Genomic DNA, 15,012 nt, shown 5'->3' on the forward strand with positions numbered 1-15,012 from the left:
TGGTTAATGAGAAACTGAACATGAGCCGGCAGTGTGCGCTCGCAGCCCAGAAAGCCAACTGTATCCTGGGCTGCATCAAAAGAAGCGTGACCAGCAGGTCAAAGGAGGTGATCCTGCCCCTCTACTCTGCTCTTGTGAGACCTCACTTGGAGTACTGTGTACAGTTCTGGTGTCCTCAACATAAAAAAGGACATGGAGCTGTTGGAGTGAGTCCAGAGGAGGGCCACGAGGATGATAAGAGGGCTGGAGCACCTCCCGTATGAAGACAGGCTGAGCAAGTTGGGGGTGTTCAGCCTGGAGAAGAGAAGGCTGCGTGGTGACCTCATAGCAGCCTTCCAGTATCTGAAGGGCGTCTACAAGGATGCTGGGGAGGGACTCTTCCTTAGGGACTGTAGTGGTAGGACAAGGGGTAATGGGTTCAAACTTTAACAGGGGGAGTTTAGATTAGATATAAGGAAGAAGTTCTTTACAGTGAGGGTGGTGAAGCACTGGAATGGGTTGCCCAGGGAGGTTGTGGATGCTCCATCCCTGGTGGTGTTCAAGGCCGGGTTGGACAGAGCCTTGAGCCTCGTGGTTTAGGGCAAGGTGTCCCTGCCCATGGCAGGGGGGTTGGAACTAGATGATCTTAAGGTCCTTTCCAACCCTTACGATTCTATGATTCTATATCCTGGGCTGCATCAAAAGAAGCGTGACCAGCAGGTAGAAGGATCTGATCCTGCCCCTCCACTCTGCTCTCGTGAGACCTCACTTGGAGTATTGTGTACAGTTCTGGTGTCCTCAACATAAAAAGGACATGGAGCTGTTGGAGCGAGTCCAGAGGAGGGCCACGAGGATGATCAGGGGGCTGGAGCACCTCCCGTATAAAGACAGGCTGAGAAAGTTGAGGCTGTTCAGCCTGCAGAAGAGAAGGCTGCATGGAGACCTCATAGCAGCCTTCCAGTATCTGAAGGGGGCCTACAAGGATGCTGGGGAGGGACTCTGCATTAGGGACTGTAGTGATAGGACAAGGGGTAACGGGTTCAAATTTAAACAGGGAAAGTTTAGGTTAGATATGAGGAAGAAGTTCTTTACTTTGAGGGTGGTGAAGCACTGGAATGGTTTGCCCAAGGATGCTGTGAATGCTCCATCCCTGGCAGTGTTCAAGGCCGGGCTGGACAGAGCCTTGGGCGACATGGTTTAGGGCAAGGTGTCCCTGCCCGTGGCAGGGGGGTTGGAACTAGATGATCTTAAGGTCCTTTCCAACCCTTCTATGATTCTATGAAAATTTACATTAATATCAGAAATTAAAATAAATGCTCAGAAAACATATTGTGGGGATCATATTTGAACACAGACTAATAAAGGGATAATGCCACAAACACAATACCATCCTAGCTACAGGTAGAATATTTACTGTCTGACCCACAGCTCACACACTCCACTGTCATACATAAATCAGATTTTGGCGATACAGTGAGATTTCATTTGCAATTGCAGCAAAACGTCATAAAAATGAACTGGCAGACAAAGAATATTTCTCTCTTACAGAAAACTGGTGAAAATCCAATAAAAAATTCCTTGCCTAAAATTTATGTTCAAAAATTTTCAACCACTCTAGCTGTAATATTTATGCTGTACATACAGATAGGTGTATTCAAGCTGTAGAACACAAAGCATCTTTCCCACATACAAGATAAGCCATGTCTTCAGATGCCTGCATGCACTTTTGCCCACTGATTTACAGTTAAACTGCCACCACAGAAAACTAAAATAACAACTCCTGAAGCACAGCTTACATTTTTCCAACCAGTTTCTCGAAAGGTGGCTATTAATTCCCTTCAAAATATATTTAACGAAAAGCAAACTGGTTGTTTTTATAAATTGATAAACTCACAACAAACTATCTTCTCTCAGTTACCAGTAACGCATACTGCACCGTTCATTTGGGTTTTTTGTTTGGAACCGAGTTAAAGAATAGCAACCACAACTACCTTCTCACATAAGTTTATTACTCATCAAAACTATTCATTTTCCTCTAGTACCATAATCCCAGCAGCTTTCACAAGCACCAAGTCAGTTTTAATTAAAATAAAGTTGATTATTCCAGCAAGGAATGCCTTCATAGCTAAGTGTTCAGCTTCAGTCTGTCCCTGGCAGAAAAGGCCTTTTTTTTTCGGGGGGGGGGAAGTGTGCTTCCTTTCTCATAAGAAAACACCTTTTGAGGATGAAATTACAAATTTTGAACAACTGAAAAGTTGACATTGGTGCTCTATTCTCATTATGCCTGCAAGTATGGTACTGTTGGGGACTACGAACACAGAAGGGAAATGGTGACAGCAGGATGTTTTGAGAAGATGCCATCAATCCATGGAAATTCCTTTCTTTTGTGAAGCAGTAACTGCTTTCCCTCTCTGAATGTCCCCAGTTGGAGAAGATCAACATCTAATAAACCACAGACTGCACACTTACATTATTAAAATATATCTTAAAACAAATACTTAGTACCCCTTACAGGATTGCTGTCAAAACAGTCCTCAGCCTGCAGCAGATGCAGGGCTCTCAGCTCCCCAGTCCTCAGATAAGGATTTAACCACCGTGTCAAACCATGTGATTTGTGAATTGATTAAAGATTTTCTTTGCTGGCCAGGTCACATTTTAGAGCATTTCAGCAGAAGTGTTGCAACTACATCTACATAAATAATTCCATATTGTTAGTTATTGGCTAACCATCTGAATGGTTGTTTCCAAATCCAAAATCTGAAATTTATTGGAGCTTTTTGAAAAATGAAAGCAGTTTGAGGCTCTGCTGAATATTTAGCCAGTTGAAATCTCTACATCAGCTATGTTGCTGCTCAGCAAAGAGCACAAATATTTTATGTCCTTAAAACTGCAAGTTGGAGACGTGATACCCAGAGCATGCACAGTTGAGCTTCTGAAGATCCTTTGTAATAGCCAGCACCCTCCTAACAGCAGCTACCATCAGGCCTAATGAACTGTGAGAGCCAAAATCAGCAAGCTACAAGCCAGCTTTCCCCAGAGGAGGTACTTGTGCCCGCTGTGCGAAGGCTCCACAGCAGTCACATTTCAGTGTCACACATCCTAAAAAAGTGCCCTTTACCCTGAAGTTAGGAAAGCCGACTGCAGCTCTCTGCACACCCAAGCAAGAATAGAGACACAAGTTTCAGGCAGTACGAGCTAACTCCAGAGCAAGCAGAAGGGTTCTGGGAAAGTGTGCCGTGTTTCGGTCTATGCTGAAGCCTGAAACTACATCTGCACTGCACCGTGTATGCAGCTGCCTAGTTCAAGAGCACCCATACATATTGCAAGACCCTTTTCTTAAGATCTGGGGGAAAGGAAGGTTCGCCTACTTGGATTTGAGGGGTTTTTTTAAACAACCCCTAAACCCTAATAAATATGCTACAATTTCCAAACCATCTTTCTTAAACTTAATGGGATTACATCATGAGTGTCCAGTTTAAATCTGCATGCCTCAAATTCATTGTAGGCAAATAAGTTATTGAGTATCTATCACACTTGCAATAAAAACTGAATAGGGATACAAAACTGTGAGAAGGTAATATTTTATCATCTCTATAACAAGACAACTGATGATTGATTGTACAGACTTTCAGAGTTCGAAGAATGAGACAAAACACAAGAACAAAACTTACAAACTTGCCAATAGGTAACGAAAGAAATGCTCCAGAAGAGATGGTGAAAACTTATTGTCTGTTATCTTAAGAAAATCAACCTTCATCTGGAATTAAAAAACCCCCTCTGTAGCTGGATAAGTGCAAGGTCCTACACCTGGGTCGGGGCAATCCCAGGCACAGCTACAGGTTGGGCGGAGAAGAGATTCAGAGCAGCCCTGCAGAGAAGGACTTGGGGGTGTTGGTTGATGAGAAACTGAACATGAGCCGGCAGTGTGCGCTTGCAGCCCAGAAGACAACCGTATCCTGGGCTGCATCAAAAGAAGCGTGACCAGCAGGCAGGAGGATCTGATCCTGCCCCTCCACTCTGCTCTCGTGAGACCTCACTTGGAGTACTGTGTACAGTTCTGGTGTCCTCAACATAAAAAGGACATGGAGCTGTTGGAGCGAGTCCAGAGGAGGGCCACGAGGATGATAAGAGGGCTAGAGCACCTCCCGTATGAAGATAGGCTGAGAAAGTTGAGGCTGTTCAGCCTGGAGAAGAGAAGGCTGCGTGGAGACCTCATAGCAGCCTTCCAGTATCTGAAGGGGGCCTACAAGGATGCTGAGGAGGGACTCTTCATCAGTGACAGTAGTGGTAGGACAAGGGGTAATGGCTTCAAATTTAAACAGGGGAAGTTTAGGTTAGATATAAGGAAGAAGTTCTTTACAGTGAGGGTGGTGAGGCTCTGGAATGGTTTGCCCAAGGATGCTGTGAATGCTCCATCCCTGGCAGTGTTCAAGGCCAGGTTGGATGGAGTCTTGGGTGACATGGTTTAGTGCCCATGGCAGGGGGGTTGGAAGTAGATGATCTTAAGTTCCTTTCCAACCCTAACTATTCTATGATTCTATGATTCTATGAATGTAATTACTTTGGAGTATCTCTAGGAATTGGAAGTGAAAGTCTTGGAGAACATTAACAGCAGCATTGTAGTTGACATGGACTTGGAAACGAATGCAAGAGTATTGTCCTTTATCATAATTTTGACGTGGAAGCTACAGAAACTTTTTCTGCCATTCCTGTTATTATCTCTTTGGCTGATTTTTTTTTCCTATTCTACAATAATCAGCTGCAGTAATTATTTAAATTGTGACAATTACTGTATAATACTGTAGTATTCTTCTTCAGCTATATAATTGTGATACCCTCTAATTGTCACGTGCTCCCTGTGATCAATGTGCTGGTCCTGTGTTTAGTGTTTTCCACAACCTATTGATATCCAAGTGGAATTCCACTAGAAAAAAGTTGTGCCAATTAATGCTTTTGGATTTCTTCCCCCCCCAATATGATTTGAATTTAAAAATATTTTAAACCTCATTAAATTCAGTGCTTTTCCTTATTGTTCTATGAGACCTGTGTGCTGAATAGTGATGTCTCGTTCAGGTTTCTTTGTGTTATTATCTGTAGCCTTGTTTATAAGTGTTTCATGATTTTGTCATCCCAAATGTGTTTAAAAATATTACTATTTTATTGCATTTAACTTTTGTGTCTTTGCATAAAGTGAAAGTCAGGAGAAAAGCAGAGAATTCCCCTGGCTCTCCAACTGCATTTTAATTTAATTTGCCCCTTTAGTCTCCTCTTTTTCTTCTCTATTTAAATTGCAAACTTTTTGGAATGGATTCTCCTGCATACTTTGTTTATAATGTGCCTAACACCTCTGTCAAATGACCCTTAGTCTTTTCGGTAATAAACAAGATTTATAACATGAATTTAATCTGCCCTAATTATGCAAGGGGGGAGGTGGGCAGTTGAAAACCTTTTTATTTTTTTTTAACCTATATAATTTCTGTGCAAAATGAGTGACATTAGTTTCAGATATTAATCTTCAATTAGTTTCAAGATTTGTTAGTAAAGAATAAGAAAGATAAGGATAGACAAATAGTAATTGTGAAGTTGTAATCGTTTCTCTGATATCTCTTGGCAATGTCATATCAGTTCAGCTGAAAAGACATTCGAGACCCTAAATAAAGGTAAATACATCTTGTGGGGTAGCTAAAGAAATTGAAGTTTACATTTTTGGGGACACATTAGGAAGGAGGAAGTCACTAAAAAAGTCACTGGTCTTTTGGTAACCTGTGAAAACCGAACCAATACTTCTGTGTTTTATGAAAAGCCTGCTTAGATGAGAGTGCTTTATGGAATTTTGATCAAATCCACATCTCTTGTTTGCTTTCTACTGTAACTTATGTTTTATGTAATACAAACTAAGACAGCTTTACGAAACAGATCTTGATAGATGGATGCCTTTAGCAGCATTTAAATTCATTACTCATGCATTTTGATGGGTGTTTGTTTCGTGTAAGGTCATATTTGAGTTTTACTGGTGTTAATTCTGAATTCATGCAACTAATAATTTTCTACTGCTATTTCATAATACCGTACATTGCATCTCTGCTTGAAATTTCATATCTGATGTTCTTAATGTTAAGGTCAATTTTATTGTTTCTTTGGATCTATTCTTCTATTGCATTTTTACTCGGCGCATACAGAGAGGGTAACTAATCTTAATATCTTGTGTTCACAAATCTGTTTAGCATGAAATCAGTAACTGATATATTAATTAAAATAATCTCTTAAATATACTTTAACTACATGTTCATTATAGCAGACTATTCTCATTTATTTTTCTGGGTAGGCTATTAATTCAACCCAGATGGTATAGTTTCTTCAGACTGTAATGCTCAGTGTTAATGGAATAAATCATGTTGCCAAGATACAGAAGCAAAAATGTTATCACATCTGAATAGGCTTTAAAATGATATAACCATGAAAGAAACTTACCTTTTAATCAGGGAAGAAGCTTAGTTAGAGCAGGGTCAGTAATCCAGGCCTGCTTTGTAAGACAGAAAGCATTACTTGGAAGTACAGGTGTTCCAGAATATCAAACATTTTGAGAAAATACCTTTTTTTCCTTGCCTAAATTGAGCAACCTAAAATACATGATGTAAAATAATTCTCATTTACTTGAGAAAATATTGACTACTGTTAAAAAACAATGCTTTTCAGCAGAAGAAATTAGAATGCCGTGTTTCATGTTTGCATTCCCTGTTTAAAGGAAAGGAATCTGCACAAACTGTGAATAATATGTAAAAATTCTTCCTCCCTCACATTTAATTAAAACAGATATTGATATCAGTTCCTTCCTCTTCCACCTTTTCCCTGTTAGTCTGCTCAATATGCAGTTCTCTGCTGGCTATAAGGAACAGGATTGTTACTTTGTGAAACACGTTTTAGGTGACACATTACTTCTGGAATACCTCATTTTTTAAATCAGTCTCCCCTCCTACACATTCGCACATGCCTCCAACATGTTTACTTGCACAATATCTTTTGATTTGGGTTTTTTTTTATTATTATTAAAACTGGATTATATTTGGGTATTTCAAAGTCCTCTACTTCATCTAGATGAATGAATCAAGGTAATCCTTTACAAAATAAGATGTCACCTTTAGCTTCTTTTTTTACCTTGTAGAATAAACAAGCTTTGAATTATGGACACAGAGTTTTCCATTACAAAAGCCTGGGTAACCTAGTTAGACGGAACATACACTCTTTCTAAGTATAGAGAAACAGACTGTTCTCATTTTCTTACTCTGTTATGAGAAATAAATGGAATAATAATGCTTTGAAGTGTATTAGCCACAAAAGAAAATTATGAACTTAAGAAAAACTGGAACTTGTGTATCAAAATCTTCTTGGTATCTAGGTATATTTTCAAAAGCACTCTGTTAGCACAGTGCAATAAAATAGAATCTTTTTTCAATATTTTCAGAAATAGTCACTGTAAAAGGTTTTACTTTGGGGGGAATTTATGTAGGGCAATTAAGTGCTAGCAATTACTGATGAACCTTTCTAGGCAGTACTGGTTTCAGGGTTCACTAGCACCTTTGGGACAAACACTAGAGACACTAATTCAACAATCAAAAATAAGTAAGGTCAAAGAATACCCAAGGTACTGCTAATTCTCTGATAATTTCAAATAATCAAATTTGTGTATTTTGGAAGCAGAAAAGTAAACCTTGGCTGTGCTTTCAGACACAGCTCTGTATGAATCATACCTCTTTATTACCATGAGAAAGGGATCAGTAGTTGATGTTTTTAGGTTCTCTAGCTTGAATCCTAAGTCCTAGTCCAGACTCCATAGTCAGCTACCATATTGCTTTACTTCTATTTTAATTTTTTTTTTTTTTTAGTATTACAAAGGGTGCATTTTAATCTCTGAATCATCATTACCAACCATGTGAGATGGGACTGTTTGCTAACTGCTGTTAAGCGTGCCATTAATTGCTTTGCTTGTTGTGAAGTCCAGACTCTGATAGTTCATCTCTTGGAATTATCTGTTTCATTAAGGGCAGGTAAAAAGAGATACTCGAGTCCCAGTCTTGGGGATTTAAAGGAATATAAAAAGTATTCCCATATTATTTTCTAGACTTAAGAAAACTGTAAAAGGAATTTTCATAATCTTTTTGCCATTTCTGCTGTCTGGACAAAATGGGGTGAAATTATTGAAACATAACATTCACTGAGTACAATTTGGTCCCCCAGCCCCTATATTTAAGCCATTGAGAGAAACAATTGAAAAATTTCCTAAGAAGTGCTGGATTCTTAGAGCTACCAAAGGCACACTATTAACCCACAGCAGGAATTAGCACAATATACAGTCTTCTTGATACCCCCCCTAAGCTTATTAGGCCAAATTCTACTTCTTTTCTTCCTATACAACAGCTGTAGGAAGACCTATGGGCTGAAATGGGCCCACTGAGTACAGTGCTGGCCCTTGATTTGAAAGAAATGTTCGTAAAAGGAGAATAAAACAACAACAATGACCACAAAGTCAAAGTATAACCTAAAACATATGAATTACAACTAGGAAATGTTTATAAACTACCTATCAATAAGAACTACAAGAACACTACATGGTTATGAGTAGCTTTTAGCTAGGGAATGTAAAATCTTAAATGGCACAGATAACATCAATCTGAATTACCGTTTCCACAATGACACAGATGTTAGGATAAGGAAGTATAAATGGAAATTAAAGAGAAACAAATTCAGAACAGATGTCAGGAAGCATTTTTTTCATGCCAAGAAGCACAAACATGCGGAATGGCCTACCAGGCAAGGTTGTTAAGGCAAAAGCACAGGGGACATTCAAGAAGCGATCAGATGGCATCATAGGGGAATTGAGTAGTAAAAAAGGAAATGAGCATGCATAAGGCAAATGGTTTTAATTTAATCCCAAACAATGTCCATGATTCTATGATTCTTATGTTATTAATGCTTGCATCTTGCATATTTACCTTGGATAAACAGACAGAATTCCTACATTAAAAAAAAAAAAAGGAACAAAATAGTTGTTTCAGATAATAAAATCAAGACATATTTGGCATCTTTCCTGTAATGTCTTCCAAATTGCATATACAAGAAATTTTTTTGGGGGTACAATTTCTCTCTGTGTTCCATATTGGTCATCTGTAAATGCTAGCCATGAGGTCATAGGGGAACTTATGAATAACTTTAGAATATATTTCTCAGGTATGGCATCTTCTTGATGTTGTCACTTATCTTTTTAGGATGCTTACTCCCCTGAGCTCTATTTTCACACAATGTACAAGTGGAAAAGATGATGTGCTTCATCTTATCTTTTGGGAAGAAGCAGATGTATAATGCTCAAAGCCCTAGTCCCACAACATTTACTCATGTAACTTGGTGTTTTGCCTACTCCATTAATTTCAGTGGGGTTCTTCATGCATATAGTTACATGCACAGTTGTTTGCAGGATAAGGTTCAAATGCTTCATGTGACTCTTATGGGACAGGTAGATATCCCTCAAAATAAGGAATCATGGTTTCTGCTATAGACTTTATATTTCAGTGTAGAGAACTTTGAGTTTCAAATGTGGGAAGATACAGAAACTAGAGATCCCAAAATCCAGATTCAGCTTCAGCTTCTGAATGTGGGAATCAATATTTTGCATCATCACTCCATGCTGGGTTGAGTCCAATGGCAAAAAAAAAAAAAAAAAGGGAAAGATAAAAATAGAAAGTGGTTCTGAGCCATGTTTTTACTTTTGTTACCTTAATGAGCACTGACAGTAGTTCTGGAAGTTCCTATAATTGCATTGATTGCAGGTTATAGCAGCAGCAGAATAAGCAAAATCCTTATTTTTATTATTACTCTGTTCATTTCTACTTCCCTGATGTTGTCACTGTCTGTGTTGTCCCACTTACTGTATAGCCACTGCACTAGGAGAATTCTTGAGAAGAGGGCTGTATAGGACGCTAATAGGAGTATTGGTTAATTCTAGGAGCTTGGAACTAAAAACATATCAGGATTTGTTCCTTTTACGCTAAATGCAAACTTGGCTTAGAAGTTTGTTTCTTGGATATAGAAGTTTGGCTCATCTGCATAATAATTTCAAAAAATTCTGTGTAAATATGTTTATTTTTCCTGTCAACAGTATTACTTTTGGGCTGAAAAACCCAAACCTGAACCTAGAAAATGATGATGAAAAAATAAAAAGGGAGGTATTTTGTAGATTTCAGAGGACCACATCCTCACTGTATAAATCCTCACAGCACTATTGAAAACAATGGCAATTGAAATACACAACATTCTGTTGCTTTCCTACTGGCTAGGTAGTGTTTTATTGTCTGTTGCAGCATTATTATTTGTGTTTTCAGGATTTTAATTGTGCAGACATAGAAATGGAATGGAACCCACCTGGTGGATAATTTAGTTTATGCCTTCCACTTTATCTTAGCTTCTAGTCTCATAAGTCCCTGACTTGTAAAGTAAATTAATCAATTAAACATCTATTTTATGTACCACTTCCATTTAAGCTGTTTTTAGATAATATTTGATCAGTATATATTTAAAACTCCTAATGTATAAACAAGTCATCACCTGTCATATAGGTGTAAACACAGAAAACTAAACAATACAGTGTTAACTTATCTGTTGTTACAGGCTAAAAATGCTACTTTTGAAGGTTCCATAATTTTAATCATAACCTCATGTTGATATTTCTATTTCCATAGTGCTTGGCAGCAAGTTGCTGTTTTAAAATTGTATTTCTATTTCATTGTCAGTGTATGAAATTGAATGACAATGATCTGTAGCAACATTTTCTTAATTATGTTACTATCAGTTAATTAACACTTGTACAATGCATACCAGGCACAGATTAGAAGAGAATGAAGACATATCCCATGTCAAGGAGAATAGGCTGGGATTTTACAAATGAAGTCTAATGGAGTTCAGTATTGGAACTCTTTGACTTTGAATGAGAACTCGATAGCTGCTGCTTCTTGCACACTTTGGAAATCTGAGCTATAGAGCAAGGGGGCCAGTACAGCAACACTGCTCAGAATACTGAATCTAGTCTCCTGTTCTGCCGACAGACGGGGTATGACACAAAGTGACCACACACTAGCTGCATAATAGGCAGAGTTTATTATATAAGCACACTAAAGCCAATAAGCACACTAAAAGCAAGCACACTAATGTGAATTAGGTAAACATTAGGTAAACTAGACGTGTTGGGGGAGGGGGGCATCGATCCATCCCAACACTCCCAGTCAGTTGCCAGCACCTGTAATAAATGCTTGGAGCGATGCAGAGAGATTTCAGCTGCTCCAGCCAATGACTCAGCTTCATTTGGAGCTTGGCTCAGATGCCTCCATACAAACGCCCGTAGTATGAGGAATAAAAAAGAGGAATTAGAGATGTGTTCACGGCTACAGGGATATGATATCACTGGTATCACAGAAACATGGCGGGATGGCTCCTATGGTTGGAGTGTTGGAATGGAAGGTTATAGGCTCTTTAGAAAAGATAGGCCAGGCAGACAGGGAGGGGGAGTAGCTATTTATGTCAGTGATAGGCTGGAAAGTATGGAACTCTGTCTGGGGACAGGTCATCGGTCAACAGAGAGCTTGTGGGTCAGAGTCTAAGGGAGAACAGCAATGAAGGACATTACCGTGGGGATCTGTTACAGACCACCTGATCAGGAGGACTCTGTGGATGAAAAGCTTAACAGACAGATAGGAGCAGCCTCACGCTCGCAGGCCCTTGTCCTCATGGGGGACTTCAAACAACCTGACATCTGTTGGAGGGACGGTACGGCACAGCACAAGCAATCCAGGAGGTTCCTCAATTGTGTGGAAGACAAGTTCCTCTTGCAAGTAATAGAGGAGCCAACAAGGAGATGTGCCATGCTTGACCTCACTTGGACTACTGCGTACAGTTCTGGTGTCCTCAACATAAGAAGGACATGGAGCTGTTGGAGCGAGTCCAGAGGGCTGGAGCACCTCCCGTATGAAGACAGGCTGAGAGAGTTGGGGCTGTTCAGCCTGGAGAAGAGAAGGCTGCGTGGAGACCTCATAGCAGCCTTCCTGTATCTGAAGGGGGCCTACAAGGATGCTGGGGAGGGACTCTTCCTTAGGGACTGTAGCAGTAGGACAAGGGGTAATGGCTTCAAACTTAAACAGGGGAAGTTTAAATTAGATATAAGGAAGAAGTTCTTTACAGTGAGGGCGGTGAAGCACTGGAATGGATTGCCGAGGAAGGTTGTGGATGCTCCATCCCTGGCAGTGTTCAAGGCCAGGTTGGACAGAGCCTTGGGCCACATGGTTTAGTGCGAGGTGTCCCTGCCCGTGGCAGGGGGGTTGGAACTAGATGATCTTAAGTTCCTTTCCAACCCTTACTATCCTATGATTCTATGATTAATGTTTATTCCAACCAAGGACTTTCTCAGTCTCATGCTTTGCCAGGGAGGAGGGGAAGCCGGGAGGAAACAGAGACAGGACACCTGACCCAAACTAGCCAAAGGGGTATTCCATACCACAGCACGTCATGCCCAGTATATAAACCAGGGGGAGTTACCCGGAAGGCCCAGATCACTGCTCGGGTCGGGCTGGGTATTGGTCGGCGGGTGGTGAGCAATTGTATCCTCTCCCCTTGTTATTTCACTAATCATTATTATCATTGGTGGTAGCAGTAGTGGTTTTGTATTATACCTTAGTTGCAGGACTGCTCTTATCTCAACCCGTGGGAGTTACATTCTTCCGATTCTCCTCCCCATCCCTCCGGGAGCGGGGGGAGGAAGAAGGGGGGGAGTGAGCGAGCGGCTGTGTGGTTCTGAGTTACCGGCTGGGCTCAAACCACGACAGTTCTTTTTGGCCCCCAACGTGGGGCACGAAAGTTTGAGATAAAGACAGATCTGACCAGAGTGTGTTTAATCATATTTGTGATAAGCATTCATTGTTACTACTCATCACAATGGTGATTATTTGGCTCTCAGACTTGTTGCGCTTGATCTCAGAGTTTCAGCATGTTGTACCTTACTTACAGCCACTATTTGCTGTTTTAGCGTTTATCTGCAGGGGGGCCTGGGCTAAGGTTCTTGTTTCACTGTACTTCATGGTAATGACTTGTAATACAATAGACTCATTGATCATGAAACTGGTCTGGTTTGTGCTTCCAGCGTGGCCATCACCTCTATACATTGGGAGGTATATAATGAAATATTTTAGCAATTGCATATCTTTTTTTTTCTCCTTGGGGGGTAAACTTATGAAGGAAGCATTCTCTTTCACCCCCCGTTCCCCCACCAGCCTATTTGCAACAGCAGTTAAGAGTTCTGAAGGTTTTAGATGGCCTTTGAATACCCTTGAAACCTGCCTGCTGATTGTGGTGGGGATCAGCATGTTGGCACACATACGGAGTGTGTTTTACCCACGGCCATCCCGTCGTAGGAACATCCTATTTCATTTAATCTCAAAAATTCAGCAGTATCAGGTTCGAATCTGGTCTAGGATTAGACGACGATATAGGAGGTCCACCAAGAGATTTTCCCTGAGGCTGGACAGTTATGAGTGGCAGGGTGTGTGGAATAGTATGGGCAAGTATCTAGGCCAGTGGGCCCCTCCAGTGCTTTGGAACTTCACACCTTAACAAGTGCAACATCCGGAAAAACTAGTAAAACACTTAAACGAGGCGTGCTGTCGTCCTGGTTATACCAGAGAGGGACAACTTGTTGCAACGTGCTGGGGCTTGGCCTACGCCTACAGAGCCCTGCTCAACACTATCCAGCACCTTCAAAGGGAAAAATATGTCTCTGGATCTGATGGCAAAGCAACAGACAATGCAGCTATGCCAACTACAAGCACAGCAGCTACTCAAACCCTGACCACTACAGACAACGCAACTACTCCAACTTCAAATACAGCAGCCACACCAACCCCAGTGACAAGCACAGTAGCTACTCAAACCCCGACAGCAACAGACAATGCAGCTGTTGGTGTTACTCAACTCCCAAGCACAACAGCTGCACCAACCCCAGCAATAGACATTGCAACCACTCCAATCCTAGTGGCAGACACTGCAGCCACTCCAACCACAGTGACAAACACTGCAGCTAAACCAAATGGCCAGTTTGTGACAATGTCTGTTGCCCCTGTAAGCAAAAGCAGACGAGAGGCACAAAGAGCAACCCGCGAAGCGAAGAAAGATGAAGACCCAGTGCCATTACTACATGCAACAGCATCTGAACAAGAGTTACTACTACGTGGGTCAGAGGAAGAGGAAGAAGAAGAAGAGGTCACTTCTCGACCCCGGACCTCAACCGAACTGCAGAATATGCGAAAAGATTTCACCCGTCTTCCAGGGGAGCACATTGTCACCTAGTTGCTCCGATGCTGGGACAATGGGGCCGACGGTCACGAACTAGAAGGTAGGGAAGCCAAGCAGCCGGGATCACTTCCTAGGGAAGGAGGAATTGACAAAGCGATTGCAAGAGAGAAGCGAGCCCTCAGCCTTTGGAGGCGGCTCCTGGCAGCTGTGAAGGAAAGGTTTCCCTACAAAGACGATATTACTAGTCGCTCAGCCAACTGGACCACGATAGAGAAAGGCATCCAGTCCCTGAGGGAATCAGCCATTATAGAGATGATCTATCGTAGGCCGGATGCCAGGAACACATCCCTAGATCCAGATGAAGTCGAATGTACACGACCCATGTGGCGGAAACTTACACGGAGTGCGCCATCATCATATGCCCACACATTGGCATCAATGACCTGGAATGACGGAATATCACCAACAGTGGATTGCCTGATTTGTCAACTCTGAGAGTTTGAAGACAATCTCACCCCTTCCATCATTTCAGCTGTGGAAAAACTGTCCCAGGAGTTCAAACAATTGAGAGAAGATTTATCCGATCTATCCAGCTCCCCACGCGTACCAACCCATGTCTCAGCTATTAACAGAAGGCGCCCTACTACTTGAGAAAGAAAATATAGGAGGTACACGCCACGGGCCACCCTATGGTTTTACCTGCGGGAT

Source organism: Strigops habroptila, chromosome W (genome assembly GCF_004027225.2).
Source record: "Strigops habroptila isolate Jane chromosome W, bStrHab1.2.pri, whole genome shotgun sequence".
NCBI lineage: Eukaryota > Metazoa > Chordata > Aves > Psittaciformes > Psittacidae > Strigops > Strigops habroptila.